At 37.3% G+C, this 11,423-nt stretch overlaps 1 protein-coding gene across 1 annotated transcript in view; it reads right to left on the reverse strand.

Annotated features, from left to right (window-relative positions):
• Positions 1-8,313, reverse strand: part of LOC5574266 (substance-K receptor) — a 103,839-nt gene extending 95,526 nt beyond the window's left edge. Inside the window, exon 1 of the mRNA XM_021851324.1 lies at positions 7,478-8,313. The gene's annotated coding sequence lies outside the window, so the exon portion shown is untranslated. The remainder of the gene's footprint in view (positions 1-7,477) is intronic.
• Between the last annotated feature and the right edge of the window lie 3,110 nt (positions 8,314-11,423).

Here is an 11,423-nt window from a genome sequence, read left to right on the forward strand (position 1 = left end):
ATCTTCTATAGTCAATAGTATGATGCCACGTAGGATCAAACAGAACTGACCTCCACCATTACAAAATCAATTTCCGCAAACCCGGGATTCAAATCAACCGGGGCAGACAACACGTATTACTATCCATTTTATGCAAATATTCTTCAACAAATCTTAATAATACGTAATTAACTGATAAATGCTCTTATTTGAATTAAAATTTCACATATTCATCATACTTTTGTCAAAATATTACGTCAGAAGTCATGAGCATTTACAAATAACTTTTGAAAATTTTAGAATTTCCGTTATGGCTGATTTTTATTGTCATAATTTCTCAAAGTCCCTCAGAAAAAAATGTATTTTTTTAAATGAATCGATTGCAATGGAAAACTGGAGAAAGAATGCGTTTATCGTGTAACTTCTAGAGTTTTGGTAGGTAATTGTAAAAATTATTGGATAAAGCTAAATTTTTCTTCCATTGGAACCGTATTTCATATAGCTACTTCTACTATTTATACATGTCTGGTATGCTTGATTATGACAAATCCAATTCTAAAATGTATTCCATAGTTTAATGAAGTTAAATTTTCAAAACTTGCAGTGCAATCACAGCTCGTTTGAAAAGAATTGCCATTTCTACGTCATTTAAGGACGGTACTTCCACAATTAGTAACTGAGAGCTTTCTTTGTCAAAGATTCCATTTTCGCATTCGTATATCGAGTGGCAAGTGCGATGATACTCTATGCCCAGGGAAGTCAAGGAAATTTCCATTACGAAAAGATCCTGGACCGACCGGGAATCGAACCCAGACATCTTCAGCATGGCTTTGCTTTGTAGCCGCGGACTCTAACCACTCGGCTAAGGAAGGTCCCAGCTTCGAAATATCCATCTTTTTTGTAAAATCGACTATTGAACATATAATAAGTTTTTTTTTTCGTTCAAAATGTGCATCGTACGAAGAAAAAAAATAAGAACAATACAAGCATCAATTGATAGTTTTATTTCAAAACGCGCCCCGCGCATCCCTTTTCAATGTTTGACGAAAACTTGCACTTTGGTGAGAGACTCCAATCATTGTTTTATAGCCTGAAAATTATATAAAAAAATCTTAAGCTTTCTCGACAAGTTTGAACTTTAATCATTTTGATTTTTTTTTTTTAAATTAAATCTGCAAAGATTAGATTGAAATCAAGGTATCACGGTGATAAAATAGGAAAATACTTTATTTTTCAATGTATTGACTGTTCAAATCATTGTTTAGTATTTTGATTTTACGTTACATTTTTATCGATTTTCTTCGTATTCTTTATCAATTGAATAGGTTGACGTTTCGTCAGATATTCTCGAATTTTCTTGTTTTCGATGTTCGACGTTTTGGCATTTTTTTTTTCATTCGACGTTTTGGCATTCCAAGTTTGGCATTCGACATTTTGGCATTCAACATTTTCTTTAATTAATGTTCGAATCCTCTGAGCAGAATCTCAATAGAGAAACTTAACTTAACTTACTTTTAAGTTTCTCTATTCAACATTTTGTTTTTCGACGTTTTGTCCTTTCGACGTTTTGTCCCTTCGACATTTTGTCTTTTCGACATTATGGTATTCGGCGTTTTGGCATTCGACATTTTGTCTTTCGACGTTTTGTCACCCAACCTACGGAAATCGTTCCAAGTTCGTTGTGCTGCCGCTATAAAATCAATAGTCCAAGCAAGACAGGTATCCTGGACTAACTTCTGCAGTAGGTTCAACCCACGCACCCTTTCCTAGGCTAAGTGGTAAAATAAAAAAGGGATTAAAGGGCTCGTCATTGATGGAACGTTCACACAAGACTCTCCCGTAATAGCTGAATGTTTTGCCAACTATTTCCAAGAAGCATCTACAATTCCAACAAATTCAGCTAGGACAAGCAACGGAGAAACCATGCTGATATCTTCCACTGAATCGAATTCAGAGTTTAACAAAAAATTCTCATTAGACGAACTCCGACGAGCTGTAGACTCCGATGTAGGATATTCCACGGGTAAACATAACACCGGATATCCGATGATACGTTATTTACGGTAAATATGCTATCAGGAAAAGTAAAATATTCTTTATCCAAACCAACACGCTTTTCGATATGGTCGTGGAACCTTTGTTAGATATCAGGAAGACCTACGACAGACTTGGCGTTCACATATCTGGCATCAGCTGAACCGTTTGAATTGCATGGAATCTTGTTTTTCCGATTTTCTTAAAGATCGGCTGCTACGTGTTACAAAATCCCAAGACAGTGAGGGTCCTCAAGGTTCGGTTCTTGCTGTAACACTGTTTTTGCTACTGATGAATTCCGTATTTGAAGGAGTACTTAAGAATGTTCGAATCCTAGTTTATACTGATGATATAGTTTTGGTCGTACGTCATCACTTGGCAAATGCTCTGGCATTGGTTTTCCATCACATAACGCATTTATTCAACGTATTCATCAGAACTTCTACATTTCCTGAGTGCTGGAAGCATGCAAAGATTATCCCACTGAAAAAGAATGCTCACATGAATGTAATGGTATGCGATATGAGTATTTTCAATGGCGATACGAAACGAAACGATATACGGAATTTTCAACACTGAGCTTGGCGAAACGAAACGAATAATTGAAATATTCCGTAGAAACGATACGAAATTCAAATCCTCACGAAATGTTTCGAAACGAAACGAAACTTTTGAGAATATTCCGCGAAATTTTTTCGTGTAGTGATGATTTTGCTATACTTGCACTTCTTCTATTTGTGATAGCTTCATATATTACTGCAGAGGCGAATGATGTTAGTTAAAACCTCTAAAACAAATAATAATAATAGTGGGGACGGACCTGGTGTAGTGGTTAGAACACTCGCCTCTCACGCCGAGGACCTGGGATCGAATCCCATCCCCCGACATAGTCACTTATGACGTAAAAAGTTATAGTAACGACTTCCTTCGGAAGGGAAGCAAAGCCGTTGGTCCCGAGATGAACTAGCCTAGGGCTAAAAATCTCGTTAATAAAGTCAAATCAATCAATCAATAATAATAATAATTTTATTACTCATCTGGCTTAACGTACATATTACGTGCATCTTATCACCTCATGCATATCTTTTAATATGTTACGTGCGTCTTACTGTTCAGTCGATTTGGGTGACAAATATGTCCCATTACGAAGAGAATTGAACTGCTGATAATATACAAGATCCCATAACTGGAATAAACATCCCGTTCACTTTTATCTCAATTACCGTGTATACACCACACCTGGTGCCCCTAGGGTATAACTTTGCGAACCTTATAAACACCTTGTAAAAATGGTGATTGTTCTTAATTCTAATAAGGGTTTATAAGTAACTATTGAAAATTTAAACGAAGAAATTATTGCAACATGATATTAATTGCTTCAGCCAAACCATGCTGAGGTTGACAAGCCCCAGCCCGTTTTCCGATCTTTTCGTGTTGGAAACTTTCCTGACTTTCAAGAACAAACCATCATGTATTATGTCTTGTTTGAAAAAAAGACCATTCATATATTTCATAACGTTAAAGAGAATGGGTTGGTGTTCTTGAAATGTTGTTAAACCATATCAAAAATATTGAGTTGAGCCCACAAGCAATTATTTGAAATACCTTACAATGTATTTAAAAATCGTGTAGCGGTGATGTTATATCAATACCTGCCATAAAACACGAAATAATGGTTTTCTATTCTATGATTGGCCATACTGTAGCTTTGTGGCTTGAAAGAATGTGATTAGGGGCATAAACAGATAAGTGCCTATGATAACAGTAAGTGGAGAAGCATGCTCTCTCCTAGTTGGAACGAAGCGCCAGTAAGAAGAAGAAAAGGAAAAGGAAAAAGAAGAAGAACGGAATAATTGCTGTAGTATTTGCTTGAGTATTGGATTAAATTAAATTTTCAAGTATACATGAAAGTATACTTGAGAAATCAGGGGAGATAAATTTGGAACAGCTATAAGAGTAATAAGAGATATTGCTGGAGAAACTTATCAAGGATTTCCTGGTGGAGTTTATTTATGAGTTCCTAATGAATTTCCCGAAAAAATCCTGGAGAAAATGTAAATAAGTTCTTGGAGGAATCGCCATAAGGCTAAGACCATTGTGCGGTATTTGGCATCTACAACTACAAGCGATTGAGCTCTCATAAAAAGCTGTGTCAATTAATGACGTAATTATTTTTGTTGACGTCTTTTCTCTTTACTAAGGGATGGTACACAAATTATGTCACGCTAAAATTCAACTTTTTCGACCCCCTCTCCCCTTTTGTCACACTTTTTTGTATAAGTCGTCCGAAAATTGTGTAAGGCTTGTCACGCTTGGCTTTTGTGCATTGACCCCTAATGTATAGGCATTGCTTCTCCTTCCACATCTTAGTATTGGTTCATTGGCTGCCAAACTACGGCCCCATCATATCGTCATCAGTAAACCCGTAAAGGTTTCGTAATAACTTTTTTTTTCTATGAAATACGACACAAATTATCCGGAATTTAACTCGCGATTTCCGACAACACCGAAACAGCATTTCATCTGCATGAAGATTCGATCAGTGTTCTGAAGTTACACGGAGAAAAATGGCATTAGTTTGGAACAACCATTTCGTTGGTTGAAATTCAAACTAAGAATTTGGTTGTTTCAAATTATATTTTTGTTGACGCAAAGTTGATTTTTTTATTGAATCAAACATAATATTTAGTCAACATTAACCTAAGAACAATTTTATTTCTAATTGAAATTGTTTGTTTTGAGCTAACACGTTATTTGTTTTTAACAAACATTTACATTGCTTAAACAAAATCTGGGTTAATGTTTCCACCACCACTAACGAAATTTGTTAATTTGCTTAGGATAGTTTGTTACATTGGTTAAATTGTATATTTTTCGTTAGATATTATCGCAGTTTGAAAGAGTAAATCAAGTAAGTTGTCCGCAATGTGTTGTTTTGTGTAATTAATACAAGTAGATTTTAATTTCAGAGTTTTTCACCACTTATTCACAGCATGAAAGACGAAATGGTCAGAGTTTCTACCAACGCCATATTTCACAGAAACGACCAGAATATCCGCTTGTATTCCATGCATAATATATAATGGTATTTATATTGTACATTACCATCTCTCTTATCCATGATCTTATATATATTTTTAAACTTCGATTGCAGTTCGCCATCAATTAAAAAACTCAATTTCAGAGCGCCTAAGATGTGGTCAAAATCCTTGCCGGTTATCAGGAGCTTTGGCGGCCATGTACAGCAAAAACATAATATATTGTGCGTATAGCAGCACCGGATGTTAATTATATTTTAGACATGCGGATAAACCTTACAATTTATTAATCTAAATAAAGAAGAAAGATATTTAGCTTATTTTAAATCTTGAAATCAATAAAAGGAAAACAATAAACCTAACAACAAACAACAAGTTTGTTTGTTTCAAACAAAAGATCGATTTATAACAAACTAAAAATTGACATCTTCAAACGAGTATTTCTTGTTTAAAACCAACTAAATCGTTGGTTGTGTTCACAACTGTCAAATGAAACAACCATTTTCTTGTTTGTTTTAAATAAATTTTGGTTGAATCTAGATGGAAAGTTGTGGTAAAAACAACCAAGATTTTTTTTTTGTTTCAACCACCGTTAGAGATTGCATTAAACTAAGATTTTGTTTGTGCAAAATTCAACCCAAACTTTAGTTTGAAAATAACTAAAATTTGGTCGTGTTTACCATTTTTTAATCTCTGTGTACTCAGATAGCACACATCATTGATATGTGCTACTAGTTCTCTCTTCTATTCTTCCACTGGTCTTATGTAGAGTTTAATGTGACGACACTTTTTGCTCTGCATAGAAACAGCGGGAGAGTAAGTGAAAGAACAAATGCGTGCATCATTAATGTGCGCCACCTGAGTTAATCCGTAACATTGGGGACTCTCGCCCTGCAAAAATATTGCGATAAAGCTTTTTTAACATTGGTGTGTAGTTTTGGGCGATATACTACAAAGGAGTAGAAGTGTGCGCTATGTCGTTTTGGTTCGAAATTAAACTCGAAATTTCGCGAATTTCCGTTTCATTCCGTTTGTTTCCAATTTTTCGCGGAAATTTGTTTACAAGTTGGCGAAACGAAACGAAATCGTAAAATAAAAATTTCGCTTGTTAAAGTTCTGTGGAATTTTGCGGAATTTTGTTTCGAAGCGTGTTTAACGGAATCATTCGGTATTTCGGATACCCTTACATGAATGATATCAACAATCTGCGACCTATTAGTATACTTTGTGCATTATCGAAAGCATTCGAGAAGCTGCTCAAGCGTACGTGTTTGGATTACACCGTCTTGATCCTGTAAGTCACTTACAACAGAATCTGATCTCTACGAGGTTTCCTGGCTCATCGATCTTGTATTTCACATCTGTATTACATCTTGTACATCACAGTCTCCAGTTACACTATATCAGAGGATCATTCAAACCCGAGGCCGCCGTTTAAATAACTTAATAAATCCAGCAAACAACACCACATGTTATGCTAGATCATTGTTCGTTCGAGGTGTGGTAAACTGGAACAAATTACCACCCGAAATAAAGCGTTCATTGTCGGGGGCAATTTTCAAAAGAGACTGCATCAACTTTTGGAACCGCAATAGTTAGAGTTAACAAATAGTTTATTCAAATAAGATATGCAATAGTAGAATAGTTATTTCTTTGCTAAACGGAGGTAGCAATTTTAAAAGATTAAATCTTCTAAAATTGCTACCTCCGGTTTAGCAAAGAAATAACTATAAATATTATATAAATTTTATATCTCACGCTGCTGGACAATAAAAACAAACAAACAAATGCAGTTAGCACGGTTAACACATAGGTCAAGCAAGTAAATTTTTCATCCTTGACTACCAAATCTTGCCTCTTACATGTGTGTCATAGATCAAGTCACAGGGGGTCAAGGACGTTGCCAGCAATGGTTGTAGATGATGAAGCTATTCCGGAGGTTAATGCTGCCCGCTTTCTTGGAATACAGATCAATCGTAGAGGACAGTTTTCCACGAATGCCGCCAAGACTAAACAAGCACTTAACAAAACTAACTTATGGTGTAGAATTGTTTGGAGACGGAATCACTGCGCTGTTACGACCAATCTACAACGAACTGTCAAGAATCTCTTCAGGTGCTCTTCGAACCTCTTCAACCGTTAGTCTGAACGCCGAAGAGCTCATCTGCCTCCCATTCGACCTACACCTTGTAAAATTGTTGGTACGCAAATTTGCAATAAAAATATCATCGAAGAAAAAAAAGAGCAAAAACATTTTACACTTCCATGAAACCGTTGATCACATATTGAATCAAATAATTGAACAGAAATCAAAAACTGATCAAAAATTCCCCACCTCCCACAATTATAGGAAACCATTTGATTTAACTAAATATGATTTACGACCGTTGTGATTGAGTAATTTCATAATTGTATTTGAATTTTACCTTGTAGATAATTTGGTATTCCTTATCTGCTCTTAATTTAAATAACACTAACAGATAATCCACTCTCTAGTCGAACTGCAGGTTCGTTGATTCTTCTCGATGTACTGAACCAAAGTGATCTGCACTGCAATTCCCACAACAGCAAACCACTTTCTGAATCAGAATCAATCAGATTAGTTTTTCATTTCATTCTTCGGCATTCATCTGCCAACTTTCTGCACTGCACAAAAACCACTACTCCATTGAAGTCCAATCTTCAAACGGCCAAATTAAAGAGAATCACTTTGCCATTCCATGCAATGATCCGTGTTGATACATACGACAGCTAACGGTGGGAATGCGCTTTTCACTGGAAATTTCGGATACACACTTTTTGCCGGCCTGCCTTCTGATTGCCAGAACATCCTTTTCCATGTTTCCACTACTCAATCATACGCAAGCAACTGCTGCCGGCACCTCCAACCACTTGAAATCCACTTCGGTAGATCCGGATCAAACGAGATTCAATTCGTGGATATTTCTAATATGGGTGCTGGAACCACTTGAACTGTGATGCACGCAAATTTCAACTTTCACTGGCTCTGCTAGATTAGCGAGAAATTGAATTTCGAGGCAATTTGCGACGGGAATTTTAATTTATGATACAAACTTCGTCTTTTTTGGTCGATGTCTATGGTGGCGAGGAATTTTGAACTATAAAGTTATATCCCGTCAAGCACTATTCTTTATACTTTAATGTCTCAACTATTAAGATCAACTAGCTAAACGTTATCCGAATCAGGTATTCCTGGAGCGATTTGGAGAGCTACCGTTCGCGATGCCGGCCGGGATTCAACTGAGGAGATCCCAGTTTCATGAATGAACGGAAGCAACTAGTAGAACCAGACGACTAGGCAAGCTCAGCTAGCATCGGCCCACTTTCCCATGTGGAAATATGGAGCAATACGGGTTTTGGCTTTTCCCGCCACCGCCAACAGCCAGTGGAAAATCTGGCGCGAGAGAGGCTGGAAAATGCATGCTCTCACCCATTATCACGTTGAGAGTAGGAAAGCGATTTTCCATTCGTGCTGAAACCGAGAGATCATTTCATTCCAATGTGAGAGAAATAGCCGAAAAAGCACGTGCTTCTGTCTTCCAGTATCGAAGCGTAATCTTTCGCTTTGATATATTGTTTGCTTATGATGGACGACACATCCTACACACTAACAAGGGCAGGAAACTATATGGAACTTGCCGCAAGGTGATAGAAGGGCCAAGTAAGTTATAAATATGTATGAGGATACTGTGATTTTAGTGTTGCGACAAGGGTTCAATAACAAACCCAACGTAAGTAGAAGTTCCGTAAGAACCAAACTTTGAAGTATCTTCCAACCCCCGCGTGAGTTTTTTATGGATAGTGTGAGGGTCTAATTTTATAATACAATCATATCGTTCTGTGTATATTCTCGGAAGTTTTATAAATCTACCTTAAGTGATCAAACAGTTCTCTTCGGTGCTTTTTATACCTATTGATCCCTGCTCGATCCTTGTTTGGCCACGTGCCTTCATTTTGTTGCTAGTGATTGTAATACTTCTTGGATACCGCCATGGAAAAAACCTCTTAGAAGGTTCATTTATTCACTGAACATGGTTTCAACCATGAACAAAAGGAAGGGTGAATCTCTGAATTCACAACTTCCTTCCGAAAATGAGGGTATTAAAACTATCACTTAACATGGCAAAAAGGGAAGAAATGACGTTTTTCCGGAATGCGCGCTTTCTTCCGAGGGTGAAATGGTTGATGTTGATAATTGCATCAAAATGAGCAATCAGTTCGATGCTTCAGACAAATTTTACTAACAGCATCTAGCCCAGGGTCTTTGATTTAACCCTTTGGGGCCTGATTTTTTCCAAGAACTATTATACAGTTTTTTGAACGCCTTTCAATAGTTTTGGTGCTCAAAATGCTAAGCATAACAAGAAATGATGACAAATATTTTTTTTGGGAAGTGCTAGGTCTTCCAAACTGCTCTTGAGTTCATAACTTGAAGTCTATGCTTGTAATAACAATCTTGTTCATCATACAAGGTGATGAACTGTAATCTACCGTATATTCTGAACCTTCCGAGTGTTCAGCAAATATTATCAGATCATTTCGAATGTTCCAGATTATCTTTCTTGTCGGGATGTTCAGTACATAAGATCTACAACGCGATGAGAGTCAGGATTTAGTGGTAATAAATTAATAACCACGAAACGAAGCACTTCCGAAACATGGTGTATTCGACAAAGTTTCCAGTCATAATTAGCGACATCTATTGGGAAGCATCCATAAATTATGTCACGTAAAAATATACTATTTTCAACCCCCCTGCTCTTCACCTGTTGTTTGAGAACAATTTGTGAAAACGTCAGTAGAGTCTAAATGCGTAAACGAGTAGAAACACGTTTTGAATATATGTGTTTGTCGACGAAACTTCTTCTTTTTTCTTGGCATATCGTTCCTACTGGGAGGAAGCTGGCTTCTCAGCTTAGTGTTAGTTTAGCACTTCCACATTTATTACCTGAGATCTTTCTCAGCTAATGACCTTTTTGCATGGATATATCGTGTGGCAGGCATGCGCCCATACTCTGTGCCCAAGAAAGTCAAGACTCTTTCATTTACGAAAAGATCCGGTAATCGTCATACAAATCTCGAGCTCTACTTCTTTTTTGCAATCGTGCAACACAACTATCCGTGTAGAGGCGTCACTACTGTACTGTCACAGACAAACAGGCGTAACACTCTTGAGAAGCTCATGGTACATGCGTTTAACGATGAATTTGAAACCTTATAAACGAATCATTCTATTGATATTTACTCCTCTTTATTGATGTTAATCAAACCCTAGCAGCAAACCATGCGACCAGAGCCGACCCCCAGGTTCACAGATTTCGATTGGTTATGTAAGCGAAAACAACTGATGTTACGGACTAGGCTACGACTGTAGATTTCAGGGACTGCTGCAGGGCATTGCGGATGACCCTGAGTATCTCAAAAGTATTTAGCAATACCATTTGATCACACGGAAAGTTCAGTGAACCTGGTAGATTCTTATTCTTCTTCTTCTTCTTGGCGTAACGTCCCCACTGGGACAAAGCCTGCTCCTTAGCTTAGTGTTCTTTGAGTACTTCCACAGTGTGGCAGGCACGAAGATAAAGGGTGTTCACGATGAAATTGCCACACACAAAATTGATTCGCAAAATTCGAATTTTCATCCGATTGCCATCAAATTTTCAGGGATTGAGAAATAACTATTAAACTTCATTTTGCCATTTTACTCGTATTTTATTAACAGTCCATACGGAAATGCCCGCACCTTGGCCTTAACCCCGGCCATGAGATTCTGTACAACCTGTGAACCAACCGTTTTTTGCATGTGAACCCATACTTTCTTCAGTTCCTCGACTGTCTTCACTACCTTAGGTCGTTTACACACTAAATTTCCAAAATCGACTTCGGTAAAACGGATTGCCGAGAATCCAAAAGCCGAATCTCGGTAAAATATTTGTTGAATCTCGGCAAAACTTTTACCGAGATTCCGGTAAACCATTACCGAATCTCGGTAACGTTTGCCGAAATCTCGGTAAAAAAAATTGGTTTGCCGAGATTCGGTAAAATTTTAACGATATTTCGGTAAAAATTTTAACGATATTTCGGTAAAAAGTTTTTTACCGAAATCAAAGCTGTTGGATTCTCGGCAATCCGTTTGCTGAGGTCGGCAAAATAATTTAAGTGTGTAAGAAGGTGCTGCTTCATAATCGCCCAGTACTTCTCGATGGGGCGGAGCTCCGGAGTGTTGGAAGGGTTGAACATTTTCGGCACGAAATTGACCTTATTATCCGCATACCACTTCAACACGTCCTTGGAGTAGTAGCATGAGGCCAAATCCGGCCAGAAGATTGTTGGGACGTTGTGGGCCTTCAG

This window comes from Aedes aegypti, chromosome 3 (genome assembly GCF_002204515.2).
Source record: "Aedes aegypti strain LVP_AGWG chromosome 3, AaegL5.0 Primary Assembly, whole genome shotgun sequence".
NCBI lineage: Eukaryota > Metazoa > Arthropoda > Insecta > Diptera > Culicidae > Aedes > Aedes aegypti.